We start from the raw sequence: 16724 nt of genomic DNA on the forward strand, positions 1-16724 counted from the left end.
GGGGAGACTGTCAGGGCTCGGTGGCACAAGGCACTGACTTCTCCAGCCCAGCAAAGATTTCCTACAAACAGTCCCTCAGATCGCATCGAGACGTTTGAATGATAAGATGAATAATAATAATAACTCTCACATCCATTTCAATCATATTCACATACTGAATCTTAGGTTGCCAAGGTTTTCATTTTATATTGACCTCCTTGAAAACCTCTAATGGGTTCGGTTTCCTTCTGCGTTTGCCATCTAGGGAATAATCACATCCCAGGCTCCTTGTAGATATAAGGAAATCAATCTTTTCTTAACATGTGAAAAAGGCAAAGTCAGAGTGTCTTCTTTACCTAGGAGAAAGCCTAAGAGGAGCAAAAGATTACAGCATGTTTGGACTTGAACATTTGCAGAAGGATGAAGGTTTTGCTTAAAAAAAAAGAGCAGAGAGAGTGGCAAGAAATACACAAGATTTCAGAAAAAGGCTATGATTTTTATTTCCATTATTTTAAAAAGATAATAATACAAGACTGTTTAGGTACTGCCTGCAGGGAAATGATAACAATACTAAAGTAATTGTCCAAGTCTCCACTGTTTTTAAGATGTAGAGTTCTTAAATGTGTGCCCAGAAAAAGAGGAGGTTTTGCCTTACTGAAAATCTTCTAGAAAAAAGTGCACATTGGAAAAGAAAATCCTCTTTTCTGATAAAGGATGAATATATCTTTTGGCTCTGACAAAACAGCATTTAGTTCTGCTGTGTCTTTAAGGCTGTTTCTATACAGGTCTTAATTTAAAGTAGTATATCTGCAGTATACATGGATTTCTACAAACACATTTAACCTTTGTTCAATTAATAAGCCACACTGAAAATTCAAACACAACAGTCTACTGTACTCTATGCAGGAACAGCAAAACCTCAAACACTTTTTGTCTTTATACTGCTATACACATAACAATCTTTAGCACATTTAACAGTTGTTTTATATCAAAATTACAAGGATTTTTCACCTGTGTAACAAACATTAAAGATCGAGTGCTGAACTATCTGCTGAGAAAACACTGCTGACTTAGTAAAACTATGTAAGCTATGAGTCTGGCCCAACCTAGCCCAATCCTCTCTGCAACTGTGCATGAGGACCTCTCTACCAGATGCTAGGGAGATTTTAAAGCATGTATGTTCATTTTAATCTGTTTTCATCATGCTCTAAACATATTCCACAGTTTTTGACATGTACTCACCTGATTTGAGCTGCAGCACTTGTAGACAAGCTTTTTTGTTCCTTGGCTATTTGTTTAGAAGTTTAAATTACAGAAACAGTAACACTGAGGAGGAAATTCTTATTATGTGCAGAAAAATACAGTTCAAATGCTCTTTTATTAAAGCTTTATATGCCTATCCTTTATTCCCTATTGTGAAATTTATTATACAGAAAACATTTCAATTCAAAAACTTGGCTGAATGCCAAAATGGAAGCAATTCTCTTGTTTGAAGAATGAGGTGTCAGGGGATGTTATATAATCTCTTACCAAAAAAAAAAAAAAAAAAAGAAAAAAGAAGCTTTTCTAGCTCTTTAACATAAAGTGCAGCAAGATATAAACACCTCTGCCCTCTAAAACAAAGCCTTAGTGGTCTGCTAATTAAAGAAATGATTATAGACTGAATGGAAAGCCTGACAAATATGACCCGACCAAATCTCCTGAATTAGAAATGCTCTGTACCTGGAGAGAGCCAATTGTGCATCCCACATATTGTGGGCTCACAGCAGAAAAGAAGGTGAATGAACACCTTCAGGAGAAAAAAGTCAAGAAAAAAATAATTCAGCTCTTCATCTTTTAATAAAAAACAGACTCTCTGGAAGATGAGCCAAATAGTAGTATCAACAGATCCAAGAGTTGCTGAGATAAGGTCAATATTTGATGTAGGAGGCAACATCTCCCACCTTGCTGTTCACTCAAAGATGGAGTCTGGAAAGAGAAGGCGGAGTACAACACCACATGCATGTATAGTATGACCCCCAAAGCGCATATGTGGTGCTCCTATGGATATCACTAGGGCAGAATCTGATCCCCCAGGACCAGGGCAAGGTGAGCTCCACCTTGCTACAGATGGTGCTAGATTCTACTTTTCTTTACAAATAGCATTCAAAGTAGAAATGAAACTAAAGATCCAAGGAAATGCATATCCTTCACGATCTGAGAGGAAAATAAGGGTTGTCATTTACTTAGAGGAATTAACATCTTGGAGGAAAATCAGAAAGACTTATTCATCAGATGACAATTGTCAGTCCATCATGAGATAATGCCTTCCGTTAATATCTGCAGTGGGTGAGTCAGTAACATCAGCCCTCCCAGAATCTGCCTAGTTCTTATTTTTTAATCAGAGCCTGTACAGAAACACCAGATGTGCAATGCATAAACAGCTTCTAGGTAATCACATCTTCCCCTATTGTACCTCTTGCCTCCTACTCCTCTCCTTTTGCATTTTATCTAAAACAAAAGGGACTCCCCGCTTGCCTTTGAAGCACCTAGCAAGTCATTTGGGTGCTCCTACATAAAATACCCTGTATTTTTGCAGACTCTGCTGTATACAGTGCAGCACTGTTGACTTTGCAAGAGAGTATTTAACAGCCTATTAATGATTCACTGGAGCAAAAGGCCTTCAGCCTCACTTTTGTCACCTCCTCCCTATGAGCCCAAGGGAATCCTACTCCTTTGCCTGTGAAAAAATACAGAGAAGAAGAAGAGGTTTTTGAAAACTTGCAAGTACTTCAGAGAGTCCCAACTGCACCCACTCCTCCCATACAGTGTTACATCCTGAAGACATAGAGAAGTCAGGGCTGGCAACATATTGTAGGCTCCATGTTCAAAGAAAGCCATGACCAAAATCCCACAGGTTCCCAGATGGTTTAAGCCACCCTCTCTCTGCATGCGCCACACTCCTTTTCACCATCTGGCACTATGCTGCAGCAGCTTGCTTTGAGGGCTACTTGCCCTCAGAAGAGGACAGCCTGCCTGTACATACCACTAGTAGGAACCATTCCTATTTGGAATTATTTATAAAATGAACATTAAAAAAAACCCCTTAAAATATGACACTACATATCATTGCAAAGCCAGCAAGAGCACGGGTTGGGAGGGAATTCTATGTTTGATTAGATGTGAATTAATGTTGCATCCATACTGCTAAGGCAGGTCTTGCTTTGAGAGCAGACAGTGATTGAAAGGGCTGCTTTTTGGAGATGCGAGCAGGAGATTTCTATCTCAGAATTCACACCTTGGGGTCTGCCTAAAGACTGGCTAGCTGTGACAGCAACAGCTTTACCTGCCTGCGCTCGACAGCAGTAAAGGCTGCTTCTGTTGGAGAACTTGGGTCCTTTGTAAAAAAACAAGCTTGTCTGACAAAGCTTACAGGTCTCTGTTTTGCTGAGAAACAAACCCTGAAAGAGTATTAAAATGAGAGTGTGGCTACTTCTGTGGCTCCCTGTCTCATGAGCTGCTATGTGAAGCCTTGTGAAACGGAGTGGGTTTCCAGCTCTTCATAGCAGGTCAAGCATTAACTGCTTTGGCAGCGGGTTTGCAGTTGTTAGCTCCCCGCTGCAGCTGTAATCACACCAGAGATACTGAGAATGTGTTTGCATCACGAATGTTCACCGAAGCACAAACATTTACCCTGGGTAAGAGCAAGCCCTTTCCATCTTAAAGATCCTTAGACACTACTTGACTCCAAGTTTAATAACAACGAAGGTATGTCTAGTTGTTACAACAGCGATCCCACTTAGCATCTATAAAGCACTTTTCAGGCGCATAACTCAATGAGCTTTGCAAACAAGGAAAGCATAAGTGAGCTGAGCCACGCTCCAAGTTCACATACCAAGGGGATGGCAGAGATAGACAGTGAAAGCAAGGTGTACTCATTATTTGTGATTTTTTGCCTGTAAAGTGATAGGCATTTTTACAGGTTAATGACAAGAGATGCAGCCTGTCAACTGTGCTTTTCATTTCACTGTTTTCACAGGTAGTGTTTTAAAGTTCAACATTATATTTTTCAATATAATGCCTCACAGTGTAATCATCAACACACAATGTAATTTACAGCTCTGCAGCTCTAACTGAAACCATACTATTTACCAAGCTATACAGTGTGTTTAGGGGTAACTGTGTTATTACAATGTCATGACAGTAGACTAGATTAGCCAGCTAATTTGTTATTTTGTCTTTGCTGAGAGCCAGGGCCTGATGTTTCCCAGTACACAAGGCCAAATGTGCAATAGATCAGGGACAAGCTGGTGGCAGGTTTCTTTTCTGTCCAGAACAAAGAGAGGCACAAAGATTGATATTCACAGACTGCTTAAACCTAGCTTATTTACCTGAAAGTCCTTTTTCCCATCACATTTTTTTAGCTCAAACAAAGATGTTTTAGCAACAACCTTCCTTAATATAGTTATTTTAGAGGAAGTTAGTGCTTGCACATGTCTTTATAAAGGCAGCATTTTGCAACGACTTAGCGTTCAAAACAGAAGCTTGAACTTTGAAGTCAGCAACCCCAACCAAAGAAAAGAGGCAAATCTTCAGCGCTGGCCAGCACTGGAGTCAGCTCTCCAGGCTTCACATCACTTTTGGTCCCGGCACTGCAGTCGGCTCCCTCTGTGCCCGGCCCCTTTGTCCCAGAGCACCCCTCTGCCAGCTGCACTGGGGCTGGTTTTTTCCCCTCCTCATTTGGGCACAGCCCAGAGCACCACTTGTATGGAAACGGCTCGTGTACACTGTGCTCTCAGATAAATCCCACCAGTGTCAGCGGCGTGGTAACCATGTGATCAGTTATTGCTTTTGTAAACAACCATTCACATTTTTAAGAGATTCCCACATATCTCCTCCCCACCACCTCCAACCCTAACCCTCTCCCGTGCCAGTGGCTGCCTGAAGTTTCGGCCCTGCAGACGACAGCCACGCGAATAGGTGGTCCGGCATTTGGCACAGCTAGCCACCCCACTCTCGGCAGGATGCTGGCCTCCCTTGCAGACACGACCTTTAGCTGAGGCTTGGTTTATCAGACTGTGTCTATGCCGCTAAGTAAAAGTGGGCCAGGTGGCTGGCTCATACCGACACTGCTTGGGCCAACTCCCTCTATAGCAGCTTTCTTGGAGGCAGTAAGAGCAGCCCAAAACACAGCCACTGGAGATTGGGCTTGGACTGGCCTCCAGGGTCTCCACCACTGACTGGTGCAGCAGGACCGGCAGCGAAGCAGCCAGCATTTAGCATTTATAAAGCTGCCCTAGAGCTGCCTTTGTTCTCAGCCCACTGCAAAGGAGGTCAGTCAGTTTAGCCAGGCCTGCAATTAAGTAGACCTAAGAGAAGTGGAAATGTTTTGCCTTCACTAAGTCTTGGAGCATGAACATGAACAGTGAATGTGGCTCAGCTGACATAAAATAACTTGTCAAATCTTATTAGCTCAGTCATATGGTCCTCAGTTTGCACAGACCTATTTAAAAATCTGGCCCTTTTTGTTTTGGCCACGTCATAATCTGAACCTAAATACTTCTCAAAATTTAGCCCCACCTCCATTAATCAAAATTTATTTGAAGAGTCTGCTGGTTGTAAAGCTGATGAAAGGCAAGTGAAGCAGAGAAATATTATGACTTAAGCTAGTCATGTAAAAGTTTTGTTTACATGAATAAATATTTATCCTTCATTTTATTCTTTCATCATAAATATGTACAAGTTTTCATGTGACAGGTAAAAGAATATTTCATATCTGCAGTGGTTTGTGTGGATTGACTCCTACAGCTGCCAGTCTGCAGGAATGCAGTAGAAACAATCAAGCTTTGTGGCACTTCCATAATTAATACAATATAAACAAACAGAACTGATAATCTAATTCTGCATATTCACATGGAGTCATAGCTTCTTCTTTTATGCATTTCAATGTTTCTGATGACTCCGTGTTCTTGAAGTCTAGATAAATTTATGTAGCATGGGCTCATCTTCAGTGTCCTTCATACATAATAGATAGTAGAAATACAGCCTGCTGATGATGCATCTTGTATCAATACTAACTTATTCATCTCACCTCATCAATTAAAATGTATATTTAGGAGCCAGTTAAATGCATTTCTTACTTGAGTGGAGTTACATGCTGCTCTGTATCGAAGTTTTATAAGCTTCATTGAGCAAGGTGAAAATTCCACCACAGAGTAAAGTTTCTGTATGTATTAGTAGGATTTGCAGACAACTTGCTGACTGTGCCACGCTTTGGGTCATATAATACATTTTATTTTGCATCTTGTGAAATTTTAAAACTGTGCCAACCAAGGTGAGCATTTTATTATGCAGTAAAATTTTGATGTATGTTGGTGGTAGCTTTGCCCACCAGTGGCTGATTGTACAGCTGCTTGGCTGCTTGAGCTCATTTATGTAACTAGCTAATTAAAGCCCCATAGAGTATAAATTAAAGACAACATAGTATTTTGCTGGTCAATCATAATATTTGTCTGAAACAGTAACATAAGTTTATAGGAAATCTGCCAAAGATATCTGGAATATGCAGTCACTTTTAACATGGGCCTGAGACATCATTGCATACTCGGCTTCTGAAAGGGCCATGCCTTGGCACTACTTGAAGTTGCACTGTCAAAGGTGAAGCATCCAGAATAACAAGGTCATTTATGCCCAAATCCTTCCTGTAAACTTTCTTTTGTTCTGCGTAGGGCTCTGGTTACAGTGTTAAGAAGTATCCCAGGTTACTAATACCCTGCTGAAGTACCTCATGGAGTATCCTGAGGAGCAGAGACAGGGTATAAGGTGGGGAAATGTTTGCTTCTGTAACTGAGAAGAAAGAAACATATCTGCTGTAAGCATCTCCTAGACATATGGATGAAGGTTTCTAACACATCACATCAGAGTACCCTTAACTTGTTATATACCCACTTTTATAATCACTGAAGTCTATCAATTAGTTGTAGGAAAGGCTGGTCCTTAACACTCGATGTACATACGAAGGCAGGCAAGCATACACATTGTTCGTGGAAGCTCCACTCCCTGATACAAGTTATGAATATATTAAGTATCAATTAAATATTTAAATTGCTCTCAGCAGGTTCATTTTGGAAGAGAGAATAAGTAGCTATATCCAAACAACAAAATTAAAATAATCCTCTGCTTAGTAAGTTTACTGAAACGAACTGTTAATGAAGGGTAAATTTGTAAGAAATACTGTATTTGAGCCCAGTGAGAGCAACTGAAGTGTTGTCTTCAGTGCAAGCCAAGTTAGAATACAGATGAGAACGCTAAGAAAAATCCTACTCCCTACACTCAGGAAAAAGCACATGCTTTCCAGGATAGTGCTCTAGTTTGACTCCAGCTACGTATTTGGTAGACAGTCATATTCTGTCAGACAGAGGGGATGGATGAATACAGGGTCAGGGCCATTTCCCCCTCTAATCTTTCTGCAGAGGAGTCCTCCACGCCTCGTCAGTTCCCAGGCCCTGTAGAGCTCTCAGCGTAGCACCAAGCATTGACAGCATTTCTGTCAAGGACCCATCTATGCTCCAATGACCTCAGCTATCAGAATCACCCCTGGGATCACTGGTGATTGGCCAAAAGCTAGAACAACCATAAACAAGATGTAGCTAACACCTATTTTCCACGGCACTAAAGCATTAATGACACGTCTTAACCTATTTAGAGGGGAATTTTCCTGGGTAGGAACATTTTGATGTTCCTGGGTAGGACTTCTGTCCCGGCATCCACATTTCTGCACACACCAGATCTGTAACACGACTTGTGCTCATGACCATCTGCTCCAGTGGCACCATGCCTACTTCTAAACTGGCATGCCAGTTTTAACAGGGCACAAGCACCCATGAAAGATAGGATTAGAAGTGACATCTGCTCAGCAAGAAGTTCCTCCTGATGAGAAGAAGTGCCAAATTAGAATCACATGCTTTATTATAAGGAATGACATCTGTTGACACTTGTGGGCATTATACCATCATGCTGCTTCTAATTCGCTTGAGCACTGGCCTGGAGTGCCATACTTCGACACTTAAGGGGGTATAATCCTGAGTACAAGTGTTAATGATATTCCAGTGGTGTTAATGAATTTCCAACAGCTTTAGCAATCTATATTGGATGCCACAACTCACAAACTAGGAGAGGTTAAGCAATGCCCTAACAACTGTCAGTGCTTAAGGTCCTGTGGCAACCAGTCTTGCTCCTGCCTGTCAACCCACAACAATGCGCATGCTACAGCTTAGGTGGAATTCTGCTAGATCAAAGAGTTAGTAAATGTGTCTGTCTCCTTCCCTGGTATAATGAAGCCTTCTGAATATGCAATACGGGCTAAGGAGAGGAGATGCTATACTGAAACCTCAAGGATGGAAGAGCCCTAGAGGGTCTCCAGTTAGTCACTAATTAATTGCATTTTAAGAGCCCAGGCACAGATCCTCAAAGCTGCTTAGGCACTTAACTCCTATTTCAGTTCACATTCAAATTCAAATCACACTACTTATTCTTAATCACCATCTCAGCCCTGAAGGAGATTCAAACCAACAGATGTCTCCATTTCAGACTTTGAAGCCCCACAAGTAGCAAAGCAGAACGTCCCATAAATGCTGAGCAGTACTTTTTTGGAGGATAAAGGTGGAAAACAGGCACCAAAGTTGCACAGTGCTACAGAGACAGGCAGGAAGGCATCTAAGCTGTTCAGAGCGGCCACTTCATGTGCTTCGACCATGCCTATCCTCTTGGACGACATGGTGTTCAAGGAAAATCTCTGCCCACCTTTTGCAGAGCAGCTTGGGTCAGCCCAGCCCCTCCTCCCACACCCCAGGAGGCTGTCACACCCAGCGGCTGCGGCCATCCATCCACTGTGCTCTAGTGGGCGAGGAAAGAGAATAAGCAGGAGAAGGACTGACACTGTGGTGTGGGGAGAGGAAAAAAACACATTGTGGCAGCCTCTGAGGCTCTGATCCCTGCCCTCAATGCTGGGAATGCCTTTTCCCTAGCGGCACTGAGATGGAGGACAAAGAAACAGCGGTGGAGCCCCGAACCAGACACCTGCAGGACCTACTTCTTCGGTGTTGCCAAGCACCAGCTGGGCAGCAAAGGTAGCTGGTAGAGGGACCTCCGTCGTTCGTGTTCAAGAATCTGCCCTGCTCTTGGTGGGAAATGCAAGGGGCAGGACTGAGAGCTTGCAAGTCAGGCAAAGCCTATGCTGCAGTGTGAGAAGATGCGAGACCTCCTGGCTCACTGAAGAGTTATCCTTCCATCTTCGCTTTGGCAGCAGAGAGGTGGCTGGGCCCTAGTGTCACCCTAGACGAAGGCAGGTTCAGGGCTGACAACTCTCCCCTGCCCTTGCAGACCACAGATCACCGTGGCACATGGAGCAGGGGTGCACAGCTACTTCTGTGGCTCTTACAAAACTGGAATCGGAACACAGCTCTCTGATGTATGTTAAACGTAATGTTTCCCCCTCCCCATGCCAGGAACAGCAAGAGTTTCTGTAGTGGGCACATATTCCCGGACCTTCCTCCCCAACACACTCATTCTCCTTCAGTATAGATAAGTGCAAATGAGACTTTGTCAGACCATTAGATGTTTTCAAACTTTTTGGATTCATGGACTCTTAAATTTTTCTCCTGCAGCTGGGTATCTTCTGAGAAATGCCACATATGTTTATTTCTCTACAGAACAGGCGAACCTGCTTTTCCCAGCTAACTTTCATGGATTCTTTTTGAAGTCATGCACAACGTGCATCATGCTGCTCTTTTCTGTCCGCCATCCAGATATGTATTTTGTGGCTATATTTTGAATGTCATATAGCAGAAAATCTCTAGCAAAATAGAAATCTGATAAAAAACTTTGTGTACTCCAAGTTTCAACAATCAGGAAATGTGTTTCAGTGGAAGGCTTTATTTTCGCACGTGCATTGGGTGTATTGCCTTTTAAGACTCCAAAAGTAAGCCTGACTTGCAGAATTCTGCTAATTAAACAATATTTTTCCCACAAAACACTTAAACCACTTTGAGGAAACAAAGTTTTGTTTTAATAAATATCAGGAGGAGCCTGGAAGTAAAACTGCAATTTAAAAACACCTGGAGAGAGAAAACTGCAAGCAAAATAGCTGTCTATTATAAATGGGGAGATAAATATTATTATCTGTGGGGAGAAAGCATACATTTTCAGTGTGACCTGTTAAAAATTTGCCCCATCTTCTGTTTGCTAAAAACAATGCCTTTAATAGAGGCTTTTGAGCAAAATTTAATTATTTTAAAAATCAGCAGTGATAAATGCTGTGACCCAGTGACCCAGTTAAATAAGCTTTACAAACTGTTCTAGCTACCATTACATTTCTATGAACTGAAATAGTCTAAAACAGCTGGTGCATAATATTTTGCAGGGAACAGGTGCTTAATTGCATTTATTTTCTCAAAATGATAGTTCTTAAAAGTATTTAAAGTAAAAGTTGTGTTGAAAACCACAGAATTTAAATAGAAGATGTAGGTTTTTAAAAGCTATCAGTGATTTTACAGACAAGATTATTTAACTTTTTCTACCTGCCAAAGGATCAAGCAGTTTGTTCATCCTTTTATAGTTCTTTTTTTCCCCCTTCCTATTCAAATTCTATGGATTGGTATCTAGCAGTATTCAAGTTAGTAGCTTCTCCTTCTTAGAATAAATGGTGCTAATACATAATAAAATGTAAGATTATTTAATTGAAACATGCAGAAGTGATTTCCACAAAGTTATGGCCAAAATGGCAGATCCTGAAATAGAACAGTAGAGTGGGAAATACAAATGAAGAATTCTAATTTCCAATACCAGGCTTTAAATAATGACTATACACCACTATTTGCTCAGACAGTGATAATATAAAGGATGGTATTGCATTATCATTTATGATCTAGACATACATTGCTGGGTTTGTAAATGTGAAAGGTACCAGTCTGATTACTCAGAAGACTGAAAGCTGCAGTTCAGAGAACAAACGCAGCGTGGGCAGCTGAGCGTGCAATTCCTCTTACGACCACCATGCCCCAAAGCCTTTTCTAGGTGCACTGGCTTCGGGGAGGCTTTTACCAGCATGTGGCTTCTGCTAGCAGGAGCCGTGTTACACCAGTGCACCACGTTACATCATTGTACATGCTGCTTTTATACTGATGCTCTATTTGTTCTTAAATCAAAGGCTATTGAATTACAGACAGATATTTTAGGGTGCCAGAGAGGACGTGTGGGCAGAATTCTTACTTCAAGGGGCTAATGAATACGGCTGAGGAGCACTGGTAATATTATCACAGTTTTCTGGAGTAGTACTAGTTGCTGGGATTGAAATTAAACAAAATCGGTTACAAAAAGGTCACTAAATCTTTCCTCTTCTTCTGCAGCTATGGGCTGGACACATAACTTCATCCACTAGGCCCCGTTGTTGTGATATAATACCATGACATGGAGATAAACACATTTTTAGGATTGGACACTGATTACTAAAAGCACTTGTAAATTGGATAAAGGAAGTGACATTCTAGAAAAAACATGTTTATATGTAAAAGACTCCTCTGGTCTATTCCAACAAGCATTCAATCCCAGTAAATTTATCATTCTTTTAAGCCAGCAAATCCAGTCCCTGTGAACACTCCTAAGCAGGGCATCCTCATTTTTTTGTGTCAGAACAATACTTGAAGGGTAATGGCCTCTCCGAAAATAACCTGGATGGTGTTTTCGTCATGGCAGTGAGTTAATTTGTTAGGATATTGTCAGATGCAGACAAGCCAGCATTCACACAAACTAGCAGATCTCTTTTATCTTGAGAAAGAAATTTCCTTTTTCAAAAATTCAGATTCAGTAGGACAGGATGCTCATGGCTTGTCAGGAAATGAAGATGTTTATCATCATATTTTTTCAACAGCACTAATGAAACCACTGTAAAGAAGTATGATTAAATGCTATTTATTTGGAGGCCCCAAAGTGCCCTTGAGCTGGGCTTTCCAATGATGCCAGTCCAAGATGCATGTCCCATCCCAGCCTTACGTGGCAAACAAAACTGCATGAGCTGCGTATGGCTTGAAGGCTGCAAACGTCCTACAGCAAATACGGAGCTTGATCCATTTTACATACCAAAGAAAAATACTTGGTAGTTCAAAAGACACTTTCTACTGCTTTTTGTTTGCTTCAGCCACACTACATGCTGTGTATCCATCTGGGGGAGAGGGGAAGGGTGGCCACATGCCACCCTCTGAGCCTGTGGTGGAGCCAGGGGCAGATCTCCCTTCCACATGCCTTCAGACAGCCTCTTCTTATGGTAACAGCCCCATCAGCAGGGGATAACACAGGATCTTCTGAGGTGATGTACTTCACAAGAGGAGTACCCAGCCATGGAAACTTGGCTGTCCAGCACCAGAGCTGGCCAGGAGGTCTGACGCTGGCCAGTCAGACGTTCTCCAGATGTTCCTGCAGCACCCCTCCAGCTCTGTCAAGAGATGGCAGATCCCCTTGGGGCTGTATGTTAAAAAGTAACTACCATGCTTTAAACAAATCTGAATACCAAGTATTCAAGCTTTGCCATGAACACTTCTTAGTTAGCCATAAAGCACCCAAAGAATGCTACCTAAAAACAAGCTGGACCACCCCTTTTGTTTTTGCTTTGTTTCAGCAGCCAACAGCAGAACTGGAAACTCTCTGTTTCTCTGCCTCCAGAACAGGTGGCCAAGACTTTACATGAAGGATTCAGGTCATTTCAAATGAGGCAATGATTAGTAAGTAATAAATTGAACTTGAAACCATAGTTGTGCATTGTGACTCTTCATGTATGCTGTCACAGCCAAATCCATTAGGACCCACTGGAACCATGCAGTGCTTCCAGGCAAGGGTCTTATAAGGATTTGGGTATTTGGCTAGATTTTGGGTTTAGATTTGAGTAGAGAAGGGGTTGTTTTTTGTAAAAAGTCTCTCCATTTCTGATTTATAAGATCATGTTTCTAAATCCATTGCTTTTAAAAAGCAAAGTTCTAATGTTACAAAGATGTTACATGCACCCTTGCCATAGCTTTTTTTTTTTTTTTTCTTAATTAGGACATTTGAAGATAAATCCACTTGCCCATTTCTGGTATGTGAAAACTGAACTGCAGCATTAGGACTATCACATTAATTTCAGCTCTGTATGACTCCTTTTGCAGTTAAGACCTTGATGGGACTACTTACTTAAATGAAAGCGTTTTAATCATATATGTAGTACATGAGTTATTAAAACAGGAGAGCTTCTCATTTTGTACAATTTTAAATCTCATTTTTTTTCAAAGATACCTGAAATTATTAACAGGATCAAGAAAGATGTGTGTTTGTGGGGAGTGTGTATGAAGGGGACAAATTATGTTAAGAAGACCTAAAATGCAGGCAGAAGAGTCAACTGTGATGTTTTATACCAACACAAATTATGTCCTTTTGCATTTTAGGTATGTTTAATTAACTGTACCAGAGATTGTAAAAGCACAGAAATATTAACATAGAACTTTGCTTACTGGAAATTGTTATTCAAGTGATTTTTAAAGTCCTTCTCTTGCAGGAAAAGGTTCTCAAAGTCCCTGTGCTCTTGACACAGAGTTGGATGGCTCTTAACACAAGGGGTAACGAAGGGTAGAGGCCTCAGGAGGGCCCAAGTGGCAGAGTCCCCTTGCAGGCTCTCCTGCACTGCTTTGCTGGCTTTGCAGTTTCCACCTCCTCCTCGATGGTGGCACAGTCTGATGGTGCCATGTGTCCAGTCCTCACTGTGCATTCCCCACTATGATGATTTTGCTGCAAGCTTCATGTTCTAAGTGTTTTGTTGTTGTTGTTGGTTTTTTTTTTTTAATTCCCAGCCCCTGAAGGCAGGTGGTTATATGAAAATCTCTGCTTCTTTCACTGTAAAAGAAAATTCTAGTCTTCTTTTTCCAGCAGAGAAATGTAGCCTGGGAGCATATCTAAGATCTTTCTTTTAAAGATATATTATGTTTTTTAAAAAAGTGTATATACACTGCTGTCACATCATACTACTGTGATAACATGTGGGTTAAAGGTTCATTTGCTCTGAGAAATGCTTAAAAGGCTCCTCTTCTCCCAGCTAAACATAAATAAAGATCTCAGGCCATCTGGGTCCTAACCCCTGATATTTAAATGCATGGGTAGTAGCCCAGCTTTGGTGTTACTGAGGACCGCCCCCAAGTCAAAGAAGAAGCATCTTAGAGGAGATGGAGCAGGTTTCCTCCTGCAGAAAGTCCAGTATTGGTTGAAACTCTATTTATTTTCTTTGTAAACTTCTTAGGATCAGGGGGACAACAACATGCACCAAGCCTGTCTGCATCTCCCTCCAAACTTGCGAAGTCCCGTGGATGCAGAAGGGAGTGGAAGACATCACTGAAGCTCTTTGCAAGAAGGATGTGACTCCTTTCTGCACCAAAATTAGAAAGCATATGTATAAGTCCAGGACTGAGAAGTAATACAGGTACCTTTTACTGTACCTGTTAAAATTCTGGTAGCCAGCACAGAGTCACATGAGTGAGCACAAGTGTTTCATATTCTTGCAGATAATGGGGGGCATGGGAAGAGTAACTGTTCGCAGTACTTGAATTCTTCAAATGGCTCTCAAGGAAGACTCTTACAGCCTGTCCCAGCTCTATGTCCCGTATCCGCAGCTCTGCCTGGAAGCGAGAGAAGGATGCAGGCTCATGATGAGGGCTTGCCACAAAAGTAAAGTACAACAAATTGGCTGAAAGAAGGTGAACCTGCAGCTCATCTTCCTCATCTTGATCATATTTTGCTTGAGACCTGTGACAGTGGGTCAAGAATGTGACATAAATGAAGATGCTGCTGTTTTCAGCTGATGCTCCCTACTCAGTTTCTTTTCCCTAGAGAGGGAGTAGAGAGCCTAAAGTGGCACCACTACAGTCGATGTCCTTCAGTCACTGCTACAAGGTTTCCTCAGTGGCATTCATACAGCAGTGTATTTGCTGTCAAAATTCATCTTCACACTGAAAAACTTCATTTATGTCACATTCTTGATCCACTGTCAGGTGAGGTGAGCCTGCTTTCATTTGTGCCCAAGCAATTCTGGTAAATGTGAGAAATCTTTGGCAAAAGCCACCTCCAATCAAGCTGCTAGCACCTGTGGTGCAATATCACACTAGTAATTCATTAATGAAACCCACCTTTATCTTGACAGCTTTCATTTTTAAACAGTGTGGCAACTGCTGCTGTTTGCCTACAGGAGGAAAGATGTGCTAAGCAACGAGTAATTCATCAGATTAAATAGGCATGGAATAAATTATGCTTTAAAATATTTATAAAAAGCTACTAGGGGTCTATTTAGAAATTCTCAGAGCAAAACATCGACCAAATTATACCGATGCTAAAAGTGGATTAAAAACAGCATTCTATTATATGTATATACATATATACACTGCACACACACATGGTTTATTTAAAATCATGGGAAATTCTGAAAATTAAAATAATTTGCACAAGGTATTTAAAAATATATATATAGGGAACAGAATAGGAGTGCTAAGTCTGTGCAGTACTATTCCATATACTCACTCCCCTAATAAACAGTCCTGAGCTTATTCTAGTACTATTTTAGCAGAAAGAGATGAAGAGGGATGTGTGGGAGCTGTCAGAGCAAGTTTTCAGGTGGACTTTGAGACTCTGAGACAGCTGGCAGAACAACAGTGAAAACTGTCTTTCCGTTGCATAATCAATCAAGAGTCCAAGCTATGAAATCCCCATTTCCTGACCTGTATTTCTCAAACCACATGCTGCTTCCCTAAAAGTGAAACTGCTAATGGGTTCCCTGTGGGTGAGGGACTTTTACACTAAACTTGGAATATTTTTCACATTACAGAAAACAGATGCTTGACATACAAATGACCTCCGATATGGTAAGCATGGACAATCGCATATTATCGCAGCAGAGTAGTTCACTGAAAAAGCTTTGGGTGTGAAAGTAAGAGAGTGAGCTTCCTCTCCCAGGGCTGAGCTGAAGTAAGAATAAGAAGCTGACTAGCACTGCTAGTTGAGGCGTTTACTGTGCTGTTTTCTCTAAAAAATACTAGGTCATTTCAGAGTCCCTCAAATAATCACACGAAGGGACTGCTCGGCCACTCATAGTCGCTCTGGAAACACTTCTGAAAGGCAATGGAGTTATCGAGGAATCAGATGCACCTGATGTAAGGCAAACACAGCCTGGCCCAGCTCCATCCCGGCTGTGCAAGCTAGCGATTTGCTAGCAGCTTCCACAGTCATTGAGCTGCTAGTTCCCATGAAAGCTACAGGAATGATGACCCTTCAAAGATCCCCTGGAGTGTAGTAAAAAACAAAAAGTCCTTTTGCATTATCTCCTTTCGGAAATTTTGCAGGCTAAAAGGATCATGCTTACAGTCTCGTAGCACAAGTGCCTGCTCTTGTGCAATATCAGGTGGGCTGTTTTTCAGCACCAGCTGGTCAGACTGTTGCCAGGTTTCTGCTGGCAGTGCTGGTTGCTGACTGGATTGTGCTCGAACACTTGTGCCTCACAGTATGCAGCTAGAAGCCGCTGTGTCCTGGATCCTTGCTTATGTTTCCAGCCTTACATTCTTTTGGTGCTAATGAACAACATGAAAAAGTAGCTGAACAGGGAAGAAAAGAAGGATCCCCCTTTCAGAATACTTCTGATACTCCTTGTGATGGACAGCATCTGCTTTTTCTGTTTGCAATTTATTGTGTATTTTCTGCCCAGTAAT

General features: G+C 41.5%; 1 protein-coding gene across 4 annotated transcripts in view; it reads right to left on the reverse strand.

The window, feature by feature from the left end:
* Nucleotides 1-16724, reverse strand: part of MTUS2 (microtubule associated scaffold protein 2) — a 325349-nt gene that overhangs the window by 89962 nt on the left and 218663 nt on the right. The window lies entirely within an intron of this gene.

Source organism: Dromaius novaehollandiae, chromosome 1 (genome assembly GCF_036370855.1).
Source record: "Dromaius novaehollandiae isolate bDroNov1 chromosome 1, bDroNov1.hap1, whole genome shotgun sequence".
In the NCBI taxonomy this organism is placed as follows: Eukaryota; Metazoa; Chordata; class Aves; order Casuariiformes; family Dromaiidae; genus Dromaius; species Dromaius novaehollandiae.